The sequence below is a fragment of the Echinops telfairi genome, unplaced genomic scaffold (assembly GCF_000313985.2).
Source record: "Echinops telfairi isolate 266 unplaced genomic scaffold, ASM31398v2 ScPeMD7_23;HRSCAF=83, whole genome shotgun sequence".
NCBI lineage: Eukaryota > Metazoa > Chordata > Mammalia > Afrosoricida > Tenrecidae > Echinops > Echinops telfairi.
In genome coordinates, this window is record NW_022103920.1 from 15,871,673 (window position 1) to 15,885,002 (window position 13,330).

The 13,330-nt window shown below is 42.6% G+C and overlaps 1 pseudogene; it reads right to left on the reverse strand.

Moving 5' to 3' along the window:
* Positions 1–4,072: 4,072 nt before the first annotated feature.
* Positions 4,073–13,330, reverse strand: part of LOC115869226 — a 14,516-nt pseudogene continuing 5,258 nt past the window's right edge.

Sequence of the window (13,330 nt, forward strand, 5' to 3'; positions counted from 1 at the left end):
TTTTAGATTATTACTTTCATATCTTACATCATCCTCTGTCTCCCTCCACCCACTTTTCTGTTGTCTTACAGCTCTTATAACAGTCCATACGTCAATTGTATCAAGCACATTTGTACGTATGCTGCCTTCATCATTTTCAAAATATTTTCTCTCTGTTTGAGCCCTTGGAATCAGCTCCTCTTTTTTTCCCCTTCCCTTCCCCAAACAATCATTTTCAAGGGACCCTTCTGTCTCTGAAGGAGCCTGGTGGTGCCCTTAGCTGGGCTGTTAACTGAAAGTGTAGTGGTTTGAACCCAGCAGACGCTCTGCAGGAGAAAGATATGTTAATCTACTTCTTAAAGATAGCAGCCTTCAAACCCCTGTGGGGCAGCTCTATGCTGCCCTATCGGGTCCCCGTGAGTTGGAATCGACTTGATGGCACTGGGGGTTAATGTTGACGGGAGGAGACCACCACCACTTCTCTCTCCCATGGAACCAATGGTGGGTTCCAATCACTAATCTTTCCGTGAGTGAACTAACGCTTAACTGCTGCTCCACCAGGAGTCTTTAGGAACGTGTTCAACTCCTTGAAGGAAACTGTTTTATTTACGACCGTGTTAAAACGTTTCCCTAAACAATGTAAAGTGAGCCCTGGTAGCCCAATGGTGACACACTCAGAAACTAAACCAAAGTTCAGTATTTTGAACCCATCAGCCACTTTGGGCGGGAAAGACATGGCAGTCAGTGTCTGTAACGATGACAGCCTTGGAGACCCTGTGGACAGTTCTGCTCCGCCCTGTAGCGTTGCTATAAACTGGGATCAACTAAAGAGCAATGGGTTTGACATTGTAAACCCCAAGCCAAGAAATTCACCGCCATTCAGTGGGTTCTGATTCAAAGGACATAGAGGGTAGAACAAGACCGTCAATTTTGACAGGCGCAAACAACTCCATGTTTCTCCCACGCAGTGCAAACAGCATTTGTAAGTTTAAGGCATGTGCTTGACTTTTAAAATCCTGTCCTCAAAGGCCAGAGGTAACAAATAAAACCTCTTCATAGAGGTGATTCACGATAAAGATTAATTTGTTGAACACTCACTTAAGGCCAGGTACGATTGCAAGCTCTTGTGTGAAATTAGTACATTTCTCCCAACAAAACTGATGAGATCAGTCATATTTACAGTGAGAACCAAAGCACAAGAAGTTAATGCTGGGCTGGAAAGGGGGAACCGATCACAAGGATCTACACGTGACCTCCTCCCTGGGGAATGGGCAACAGAAAAGTGGGTGAAGGGAGACGTCGGACAGTGCAAGATAGGACAAAATAATAATGTATAAATTATCAAGGGTTCATGAGGGAGGGGAGGGGGAAAATGAGGAGCTGACGCCAAGGGCATAAGTGCAGAGCAAATTTTTTGAGAATGATGAGGGCAATGAATGCGCTTTACGCAATTGATGTGTGTATGGATTGTGATAAGAGTTGTATGAGCCCCTAATAAAATGATAAAAAAAAAAAAAGACAGAGACTTTTAGTACTTGGCTTTGAATAAGGATAAGTACAAAAGCAATATTTTTATTTAATCAAGTTTTCTGTAACCTTGTTTTTTTAAAAAAGTTAATGCTCCTTGCTTAGTCCCTTGTCCAGTAAGTGACTCTTGATCGAATAGCTCATAAACCTAATACATTAAACTTATACAGTGAATGTCAGGGTCTCTTTCAATATTGTCTGTAAATAAATCCGTTTTCTAAAACAAGTTCAAAACCAATTACTCAATGGAATGCCAAGGGGGAAGTTCTCAAATTCTCTAATACACATCTGAACATTTCTTCAAACCTATCTAAGTATGAATACAAGCCCGCCTTAGAAATATGGTGGGTTCAGTTCCACACCAGCACCATAAAGCGAATCACTAGAAGGTTTTGGTCTCCCAGCAAAAAGAAAAGTTAGGTTAATGAAGTTGATGAAACTGTAGTCTATAAAGTATGCAAAGCAATGGCCTTGTGGAAATATTGTGAGAATTACCAAAGCGTGAATGCATGCTCCTGAAAACATGGCGCCAAATAGACTTCCTTGACGAAGGATTGCTGCCAGATCGCCATGATACAAGGTGTGCCTGGACTATGGTTGGAGCTATCTGACCATCCTCATAGTGAATTCCAAGTGTTTTCTAGATTAAAAGACATATATCCACTAACAGCAAGGATTTGCCATCCCAAACAAATTCCGATCACTTTGCCCTGGTGGTGTAATGGTTACGATTGGGCTGTTAATTGCAAGGTCGGTTGTTTGAAACCATCGGCTGAAGAAAGATGAGGCTTTCTACTCTCATAAAGAGTGGCAGTCTCGGGAATCCACAGGGTCAGCTCTACTCTGTCCTATGCGGTCACCACGAGTCGGAAATGACTAGTCACAGCCACGAGTTTGATTTTGAGAGTTTTGAACCCCAAACCAATTGCATTTACCTCCACCACAGGAGAATGGGGTTCCCAATCTTAATGAGCTGAGTCTTCTCCGGTCACCATGAGCACACAAAACTCCTTTAATAGATGCTACCATCTACTTTTTGGGGTCTCAGAGTTGTGGGAACTGGTGTTTATATGGTCCGTAAATCCACTGGACTAATTGTTTCAATGTGTTTTTTCATTTTTATCACTCTTACCTCTGGACGGGGACAGACCAATAGTTACAACTTAAATGGCTGCTCACATATACTGATGTATAATAGTGTGTGTGTGATGTCTCTGCTTGATTTTAGTATCAGGGTTGTGCTTGCTTAAAACAAAATAATTTGGGAGTTTTAATTTTTTTTCTCCATTCTGAATAACTTGAGTAGAATTGGTGTCAACTTTTCTCTGAATGTTTTGAAGAATTCACCAGTGATGTTGCCTGGGCTCAGATTTTGGGTGTGTGGTGGTGGTGGGGGGGGGGCATTTTCAATGATTCGATCAGTTTCTTCTTTTGTTATGGATCTGTTCCCGTTTCCTACTTCAGGCTGCGTTATTTTATTTAGGTAGTGTGTTTCTAGAAATTTCTCCATTGCTTTCTAAATTATCAAATGTGTTGGTGTCCAGTTCTTCGTAGTTATTACCCTTTTCCTGTTGTTACCCTTTTCATTTCAGTTGGTTCTGTTGCAACACCACCCACTGAATTTCTTATTCTTGTTATTTGCATCTTCTTTTCCTGATTAGATTTGCGCATTTTGTCAATTTTGTTAATCCTTGGAAGAGAACACCGTTTTGTCTCGTTGATTCCTTCTACTGTTTTTGTTTTCTATTTCATTTATTTCTGCTGTCATCTGTCTTGCTCTTTCCTTCTGATGCGTGTGGGCGTCGAGTGCTGTGCGTGTCTAATTGTTGGAGAAGTTGAGTTAAGGTGATGGTTGTGTTGATTGCTATCGATCGTCCTCTGAACATGGCTTTTGTTCCAAAGGTTTTAGTATGTTGTATTTTCCTTTTCTTTATTTTTCTTTTCTTTCTTCCTTTTTTAATCATTATACTGGGGGGCTCGTAAAACTCTTATCACAACCCATCCATCCATTGTGTCAAGCACATTTGTTGCCATCATCATTTTCAAAACATTTTCTTTCTACTTGAATCCTTGGTATCAGCTTCTAATTTTGCCCCCTCTCTCCCCCACCCTCCCTCCCACATGAACCCTTGATAATTTATAAATTATTATTATTATTTCATGTCTTACACTGACCAAAGTCTCCCTTCACCCAGTATGTTGTATTTTCATATTCATTCGATTCAAATAATTTTAAAATTGCATGTTTTAATTTCTTCTAATACTTTGTAGTGGTTAAGTAAGGTATCAGTCAATGTGTTAGTCTGGGTGGACTAGAGAAACAAATTCGTAGGCACTCATATGTGTGTAAGAGAGACCTCTCTATCAAAGAGCAATTGTACATTAAGGAAACACCCCAGCCTAGGCCAGATCAATCCCACGGAGGCCATTTATTGTGGCTCAGGAAGCACATCAGGGTAATGAAAGCAATAGGAGCACATGTTTTAGAACTACAGCCATAGCAGAGAACACTTAAAAAAGGAGGAGTGGGGGGCTCAGCTTTGCCCTCAGCCTCTCACTTCAATGATCATTTCGAGTTGAACACACTTTGTAGCAGAGTAATGTGATCTTTCACCATGAGCTGTCCCAGTTGTTGTCTTGACTCTGCTTTAGGACAAATCTCTTCCGCATCATCTAATACAAGGTTCATCTATTCATCAGAGCCGATGATACAGCCCTCTCTCTGCATCTTCACTTGCTTATAGAGCCACACCTGAATCCGGGATCTATTTTGCAAGTATCTGAAGATGAGGTTGACGGGCTGCCCCCTCCCCTTCTGTACTTTCTGGCCCTGACCACGGTACACTCTTGTGGAAGCTCAGAGAGACCTAATCAATGTTTCATGCTGGATTTTACCTAAAGCCTATATATTAATATTGCTACTCCTGATTGATTGATTTATGTAGGTTGTCATTAATTTGATTTCTTTCCTCGATGTTTTGATGGTTGGACAGTTTTTGTCTCTGTGTCTAAAGTGTGTCTATTATAGGCAGTGGATCAATGGTCCTGTTTCCTTGCCCATTCAGCTACTCCCTGTCTCTTGACTAGGGCATTGAATCAATTTATAGTCAGTGTAACTGTGTAGGCTTGAATTTCTTGCTGTCATTTTGCTGTGTGTTTGTGGCGCTGCTGGCTTTTTCATTCCACATGATTTTCTGTGCTGAGTTTATGTTGTTGGTTTTCTTGTTATTTTATTCTTTTTGTTTTGTTTTGGTCTTATTAAATCTTTATGATTTTCCTTTTTAAAAATGTTGTTGAGGCTTATTTACTTTCTCTGAGGCTACCCTGTAAAATATTGATTTTCTTTTCCAATTTAAAACACTCTGTTCTAGCTTGACTTCTACTTGATTTCCTCTCTATTTTAAAGTCCTGTAATTACACTATTCCCTCTATTAACTTTGCAGTGGTCTTCATTACAAATTGATATCTCTGGCTCCCTATTTTCCATCTTCTATGTTTGTTTTACTTTGGGGTGCTTCAATATCTAAGTTAGCGTCTGGGTAGTATTCTCATGCATTTTAATCTCAGACTGTTACCTGTTGTTTTTGGTTCTCTGTCAAAAACACTCCCCTTAGTATTTCTTGTAAAATTGACCTGATTTTTACAAATTCCTTTAATTCTTGTTTATCTGGACATGTCCCAATTTTATTGTCATTTTTGAGGGACAGTGTTGCTGGTTTATTGTTTGTTTTCTCTCAGAGTTTCATGTATGTCATTTCTATTGCCTTCCTGCCTACATGGTTTCTACTTAGCCAAAAGGCTGAGACGCACCGCAGTTTCTACTGAGAAATCAGTGCTTAGTCTTATTTGTGCTCCTTTGTAAGTAACCTTTTATTTTTCCTGAGCTGCTTCCAGGATTCTCTCTTTTTCTTTGGTTTTTGAAAGTGTGATTATTATATGTATTATATTATTGTATAATAACATATATTATTATATACATTATAATATGTATTATATTATATCTTGGTGATGTGTGTGTGTGTGACCTATCCTAATTGGGGTTCATTTCGCTTCTTAAATTCCTGTCTTCTCATTTTTCATGAAGCTGCAAAAGTTTTATTCCAACAACTCTTCAGCAATTTTCTCTGTGCTTTTTATTGTTTCTTCCTGTTCTAGATTCATACGTAAGCTGCTGCCCTTGATGATACCACACAAAAGTATTTGGTTTTCTTTGGATTGTTATTTTTTATTATTGTTCCTCTAGCAGATCAGGATCCCTGGTGACACAGTGTTTGCACACTGGGCTGCAACCCACAGAGTCAGCAGTGTGAAACCACCAGCCAGATCTGAGGGGATAAAGATGAGGTTTTCTACTCCCTTAAAGAGTTATAGTAAACATTAAAAAAAAGATATGTAGAGAGTTACAGTCATAGAAACTCATGGGGGAAATTCGACCCTGTCGGCTAAGGTTGCTATGAGTTTGCATTGACTCAATGGCAGTGAGTTTGGTTTTTGGTCTAGCAGATCAGTATTGAGAGATCTGATTTAAAGCGCACCAATTTAGCCTTACCATTTGTGTTAGGGTTGACTAGAGAAACAAATTCATAGACACTCATACGCGTATAAGAAAGAGTTTTATATCAAAGAGTAATTGTATATTAATAAAACATTCCAGCCCAGTCCAGATCAAGCCCATAAGTCCGATATTAGCCCATATGTCTGATACCAGTCTATAATTTCCTCTTCAGACTCACGCAACACATGCAATGATGCTGAATGCAGGAAGATCACAGGCCAGTGGGTGGAAAGTCTTGTGGATCCAGTGGTAATGGAAGTATCTCAGTGCTGGCAGGATTCTCCACGATTCCTCCAGCTCCAGGGCTCTGGCTCTATCAGCATAGTTCCATCTGGCTTGTCAACAGGAAGATGAAGCAGCAGCTAGAGTGTGTCTCCTGCCTCCAGGGAGGAAGACAGGAGTTCCCAGAATCCTCAGGAGAAGGCCATGCCCACACAGAGGCCTCATTGGCTGTGACCTGATTGACAGGCTAGATTCCACCCCTTCACTCAAGTGGACAGGAGATTATGTAACTGCCACACCATTGTTTTGAATTCCTTATTATGTAGTTTCAACACCTTTTCTTCTTGAGAATTGTCACCTGGATCTGCATATTGGTGTTGCCACATTGGCAAGTCAGATTACCTGCCCCCAAAAGAGCTTAATGGAGTATAGATACCTACGGCGGACAGTATTGAACAGGTTCAACAACAGCCTGCCTCCTGAGCAGGGAGTCCAAGAGGGCTTTATAGCTTTCCAGGGTCATGGAATTGGGATCTTGAGGAATGCCTTTAATGTCCCTGCAGGCACATCTCAGTCTCTTTTCCAGACCACTTTCTTTTCACAGAGGCCGGTGAACACTCTAGTCATGGGTCATAATGACGTTATCATCAGCAGTTCTGTGTGAACAGCTTTAGAACTATTGGGATAATCTTTAACCCCAAGGGGAAATAACAAGGAGAGTTATGAATACATTAGGGTAAATCCCAAACTTCAAACTGACTGCTATCAAATCGATTCTGAGTCATTGTGACCGTATAAGACAGGGAGAACTGCCCCTTTGGGTTTCTGAGACTTTGCATCTTTAGAGCGGCAGAGAGAGGGGGAGGTTCCAGGGTCCTCCTTACGAGAAGGCCACACCCCCAAGGACACAGCATTAGGTTGTGACCTGACTGATGGGTTTGACTCCGCCCTCAGCCGGGAGTGTCTAGTTGACACAGTTGTAACTGCCACAGGGACCATGCTGGCATCCGAATTATCAGTGACATTGCTTCCAGCATCACAGCAATACACAAACCACACGAGTGTGACAACATGAGATACAACAATGCATCTGCAACAACGGTTGTTGCAGCGGCGCATGGACAGGGAGCTGCCAGTTCAGGCTGGATTCGGAAGAGGACGTAGAACAAAGGCTGTCATTGCTGATGCCAGGTGGATCTTGGCTGAAAGCAGAGAATACCAGAAAGATGTTCATTTTGATTTCATTGACTATGCCAAGGCATAATAATAAACTTGTTAATGAACTTTCCTCCGATCCTGAGGCTACATTTTTCTTCAGATAATGGCTTATATGATTCTAAATGATTTGCTCTGATGATTTGCTAGACATACAGATTGAAGAATCATGGTGAGAGGCTACAATCCGGACGTACACCTTTCCTGATTCTCAGCCTTGCAGTATTTCCTGGCTCTGTTCACACAAGTGCCCGTGAGCACAGCGAGGTGGTGTGGAACCCTTGTTCTCCTCCAGGCGAGCCGCAGTGTGTTATGATCCGCGCAGCTGAAGGCCTTGCAACTCAAGGCTTGAGTTTGTTCGAGTTTGTTCTGAAGAGATGCCGAGTGTGCTCTTTCCCTTTGGTTTCCTAACTCTAGGCCTTTGACCATTTTCTCATCATATTTGCCTCTGTCTTCTCAAGCTGCCCTTTGAAATTCGCTGTCTAGCTCTTTGACGCCACCATTTTCCCCGTTTGCCTTAGCTGCTCTGTGATTAAGTCATTTTCAGAGTCTCTTCCGACATCCAGTTTGATATCTTCTTCCCTGTCTTTGTAATGATCTTTTGCTTTCTTCACAAATGATGCTCTTGTTGTCCTTCCACAACCTTTCAGGTCTTCTGTCTTTAGTGCTCAGTGCAGCAAATCTGTTCTTGAGATGTTCCCGTAATTCAGGTGGGCTGGACTCAAGGTCATAGTTTGGCTTCTGTGGGCTTGTTTTCATTTTCTTCAGCTGCGACCTGAACTCATATATGAGCAATTGAGAGTATGTTCCACAGTCAGCCCTTGGCCTGGTTTTAGCTGCTGTCTTCCCACACATGTAGTCAATTTAATATCTGGGTAGTCCATGTGAAACAGTCCATGTGTATAGTCAGTGTTTATGTTGTAGAAAAAAGGTATCTGCTATGAGCAAGTCATTGGTCTTGCAAAAGTCTGTCACGAGACTTCCAGCTTCATTTCTATCACCAACACCATCTTTTTCAACCACTATTCCTTCCTCGTTGTTTCCAACTTTTGCATTCCAGTCACCAATAATTATCGATGCATCTAGATTGCATGGTTGATCAATTTCAGACTCAAGACTGGTAGAATGCTTCTATTTGCCCATCACTAGTTTTTGTGGTTGGTGCATAAATTTGAATAATAGTTGTATTGATTGGGTTTCCGTGAAGGCAGATAGATATAATCCTATCAGAGACAGAATTGTACTTCATGATTGATATTGCAATGTCCTGTTGACAAGGATTGAAAGGCCATTCCTCTTGACAGTGTCATTGCTTACATAGTAAGCCATATAATTTTCTAATTCAAAATGGCCAATGCTCATCCATTTCAGCTCACTAATGCCTAGGATATCGATCTTTATGCCTTCTGTTTCATTTTTGACAACTTGCAATTTTCCTAGATTCATTCTTGGTACACTCCAATTTATGATGATTGGGATTTGGCAGCTATTTTTCCTTGCGTTGTGCCCAAGCAGCAAATGAAGATCCAGAAGACTCCACCCCCACAGCTTTCCTCCCGTCATGTCACCACGGTCCCCTCTCCTTTGAGACAGCAGCTCCTTATCAGTCACAGTTTGAAAGCCTGCTGACAAGGGGCCCATCCTCCGTACTATCTCTGGCAACATTCTGCTTCCAGTCCTTCGGCCTTCATCATCCGACAATGTTTCCCTCCACAATGTAAGGCTTTTGGTGGCTGCTTCTTCTGAAGTGGGCAGCCAATTCCTCCTTCATAGCTTGTTCTTATTCTGGAAGCTCTGCTGAAATCTGTTCACTTTGGGTGACCCTGATGACATCTGAAATACCAGTGACACAGCTACCAGCCTCACAGCACCACAGAAGCTACAAGGGGATGACAGACTGACAGACAAATGGTGGTTCGTGCCATCTAAGGCTTACAAAACCATCAATACCATGTAATCTCACACGCCTCACCGAAGAGAAGCAGTTCCAGCCATCACGTTAGGCATGAGTTAATTCAATGTTTGACTAAATCTAGCAGGCTAATTTTTAAGTTGATAATTTTATATGGCCTATGAATAATGTTATAAATATCCAAATGACCTTTGGCAAAAAAAAAAAAAAAAGAGGTCCCCACCTGTTATAGAAGCACAAAGGGGTGTGGGATGTGAAACTTGGGAAATGTAGATGATTACTTTGGTTGCTATTGAATGGTTGAAAAAAAAGAAAGAAAGGTTCTTCTATAGCTGAGAGGAGAAAAGCTGAGTCTCAAGTGGCCTGGGCAAAAGCCAAGTCTATTAAGCAAGATGATTAGCAGGGAGTTAGTCTGGTTCTACCCTGAGACTCAGTTCTAGATGTATATGAATGGGAAGAGAGTCAAGGTGTGGAGAAGAGATGACGGAACTGAGTGCTTTGAAAAAGGGTTATGTTATTTACTCTGGATCTAGAGTGTTTCTCCTATCTAGGGTTGCAAAACAGACCTACCTGTATCAGGATACATAAAAAATATCGCTACGAAGGTTCTAGTTCATACATGCACTGATTTATTCCAAATTAAACATGCTCAAATATTTCTCTGGGATCAGTGGGTGGGTATAGAGAAGTCTTTAGGTAATGTACTTGTCTTAGTCTATGAGCAAACACGGCACCCTACCGGAGCTGCTCTGCCCTGTCCTACAGGGTCGCTATGAGTCAGAATCCCCTCGATGGCAGTGAGTTGATTACGTTAAAGGAAGCCTGTGAGTAGACATCCTGGTAATATGCTCACTTGAGGTGGCCACCTAGGTCCACTCAATGAGTAGGAGCAGGGGAGGAGCAGGCAGGAAGACTAAACGTAGGCATGTTCCATTGGACCCGTGGTCTACTCTATGGAGATTAGGGATGAGTAAGAGTGAGAAAGCGAGGAAAGCTTGCTTGGTCTGAGGTATAGAAAGTTGTGTGAACTCCTGAGGCTACAGGAGGGTGCCTCATAGGAGGTAGGGATGAGCTGATCAGAACCTTGACCAGATGAAGAGGAAGGTGTTTGCCACTGAGAGCTAGTGTAGATTTCTGCCGTTTGATGGCTTGTGCTGGACTGGGCTTTGTTGGTAGCCACAGATGCTCAAAGTTCCAACCAGGACAGAAGATACTTCAGATCAAGGAACATGCTCAGAGTGTTTCTTATAGGCTTGAGAGAGATGGGCAATTGAAACATTGGCTCTCTAGAACAGAAGGCGATAAAGACATGACGTGACTGGCATTTGTGCATTTGTGAGTGTGTTACATTCAGAATGAGGAGACATGGGCGAAGCCCTACTAAACAGACTGCTCTTTTCCTGATGGCTCTGGGGAAAAGAGGGTGGGAGAAGATGTTCATGGGATTATAGGACCAAAGTGTGTGAATTGCGAACAGGGTTGTGATGGCACAAACTGTAACGGTAGAAGTAGTGACTGTGACGGAGTGGGCTGAGGAGAAGCCCTGCTGTTCTAGAGTACTGTGGTGGGATCTAAAGCCCCTTAAGGCTTGGCTATGCTGATATCTTGTGAGGCTCAGAGTAAGGGAATAATCTTCTCTTCGTTAAATTTGATCAGACACCAGCAAGGGTGAAGCCAAGGTGGCTTTTGGAGAACCTGAACAAATCACATAGATGCCTGAAGCAGTCCTGAATGGCTGGAGGTACCTGAGTAACCTCACTTTGAGAACGCTGGGATCTATTGAAGGACCCATTGTTAATGATGGTGCTCGACAGGTAAAATGATTGCAATGGGGGTGGGGGGGGGGGTTAACCTCCAGGTCTGAGAGAACCATGGCTAGAGAAGCGAGAAGGTGGCCAGTACGATCAACCACTTTTAGATGGTCTTTCTAGCTATGGTCTTGTAACTCCCAGCAAATGATTACAATAATGCAAATAAAGAACATGGAACTCCAATGAGGAGATTGGTTAGATTCGGCATTCCACAGGCAGAAAGTTGGGAATCTTATTCTCATCAAACAGAAAAGATGGGAGCGGAGCGTGTCTTTTGAAGCCAGAAAGAGAGAGTGGTAACTCCGGAGACCGCGCAAGACGGTGAGAAGTGGCATCAGAGAAATGGTGGCAGTCAAACCAGGAAAAGAGCAGGAGAGGAAGTACAGGGTTTACTGAGCTACAGAGCAGGTAGGCTACAAGGGGTCTGCTGATGCACAGAGCTGAAGCACTTTCAGGCAGGCTTCTTGGAAGAGCGGGGTGCCTCCCGGTACTCGTCAACGGAGGTAGGCTTGCCAATTCATGGTGTGAGAGAGCTGAGAGACTTTGGGCTGAGATTTCATGGTGGAGTAGGGTGCCTCTGGGCACTTACTGGCAGAGCTTTGTAACACTTGCCTAAGCAGCGTAGAAGCTGGGCTGAGAAACCTAGGGGGTCAAGGGTCAGAGAGAGGCCTGACTCCTGGCTGAGGAGAGGCTGTCTTGATCAAAGAACTGTATATGGAGTTATTCTTGATCCTGAGCCATAACCTGTTACTTCCTTAATAAAGCCCATGGCCGTATTTTCTGTGAGTCTTTGGGGGCTTTTGCAATGAATTCTCAAACCCAACAGAGGAGCAGGGTGTTCTATGGGCAGGACAGCTGGTGTTAGAATCTATTTCATTTAAGAACATGAAAAGCAAACTACTGCCATCAAGTTTGTCCCAATGCATAGGGCTATAACTGCACAGGAGTCAAAAGCCCCATCTTTCTCTCATGGAGTGGCTGTTGTTTCGGGTTGGTTCTGTTTTTAATGGCTTTATTGGTATACAATTCACATAGCATACAATTCAACAATTCAATAATTCAATCACGTCAAGAAGAGTTGCACAATCATCACCACAATCAGTTTTAGAGCCTTTTCTTCATTCTTGTACTCCTCGTTGCTAGCTCCCCATTTCCCCTGCCAATCTCCTTCTCTGCCGTACCCTCAAAGAACCATTAATCCAGTGATTGTCGCTATACATTTACCTATCCTGGATTTCATATACAGAAAAACATTAAAAAAAACTTAACAATAATGAAATGGATAAATAACCTCCACAGAAAAGCAGAAAACATTACAAACTAGACCATATTTAATGGATCATAAGGGAAATCAAATGATAAGGTACTAAATTTTAACCCAACTGCATCAGCAATAATCCACTTTCTAATGTATTCTGCATGTTAGCAAGGCTATTCACATGCCTGGTCCAAGGTCAGAGGGGATTCATTCACCAGGGCTTACTCCACTCGTATTTCCCCATTCAGCCTCTAGCTCCATGATCACCCTTACTCACAAGGGAATGGAAGCCTGCCCTATTCTCAGAACATTATGATTTGTGGCATTTTCATTAGCTGACTTTGGGGAGTAGATTGGCAGGCTTTCCTTCTTTGTGTTAGTCTGGAAGCTCCGTGGAAGCCTGTTCATCATCGTAGCAACACACCAACCTCCAGGCACAGTCAGGGGAGGCTGTGTCTGGGGGGCACTGGTTGAGAATTCAACCCGGATCTCGTTCATGGAAGGCAAGACTTCTACCGCTGAGCCACTCTTGCCTCACAAAGACAAAACTCACTGCTATCAAGCCCATTCTAAGTCATGGTGACCCTATAGGTCAGGGTAGAACTGCCTCTGTGAGTTTCTGAGACTGTCACTCTTCAAGGGAGTATAAAGTCTTGTCTTTCTCCTGTGGAGTAGCAGGTGGTTTTGAACTGCTGACCTTGCGGTTAGCAGCCCAACACATAATCCACTACACCATTAGGGCTCCTATTGTCTCATAACCATGTATAAAAAAAGAATGTGACATGGGGGTGGTGTCTGAAAAGGGGTAGGGAAAAAGAAAATCAAATTCCACATCAGCATTGCCCAAAGTA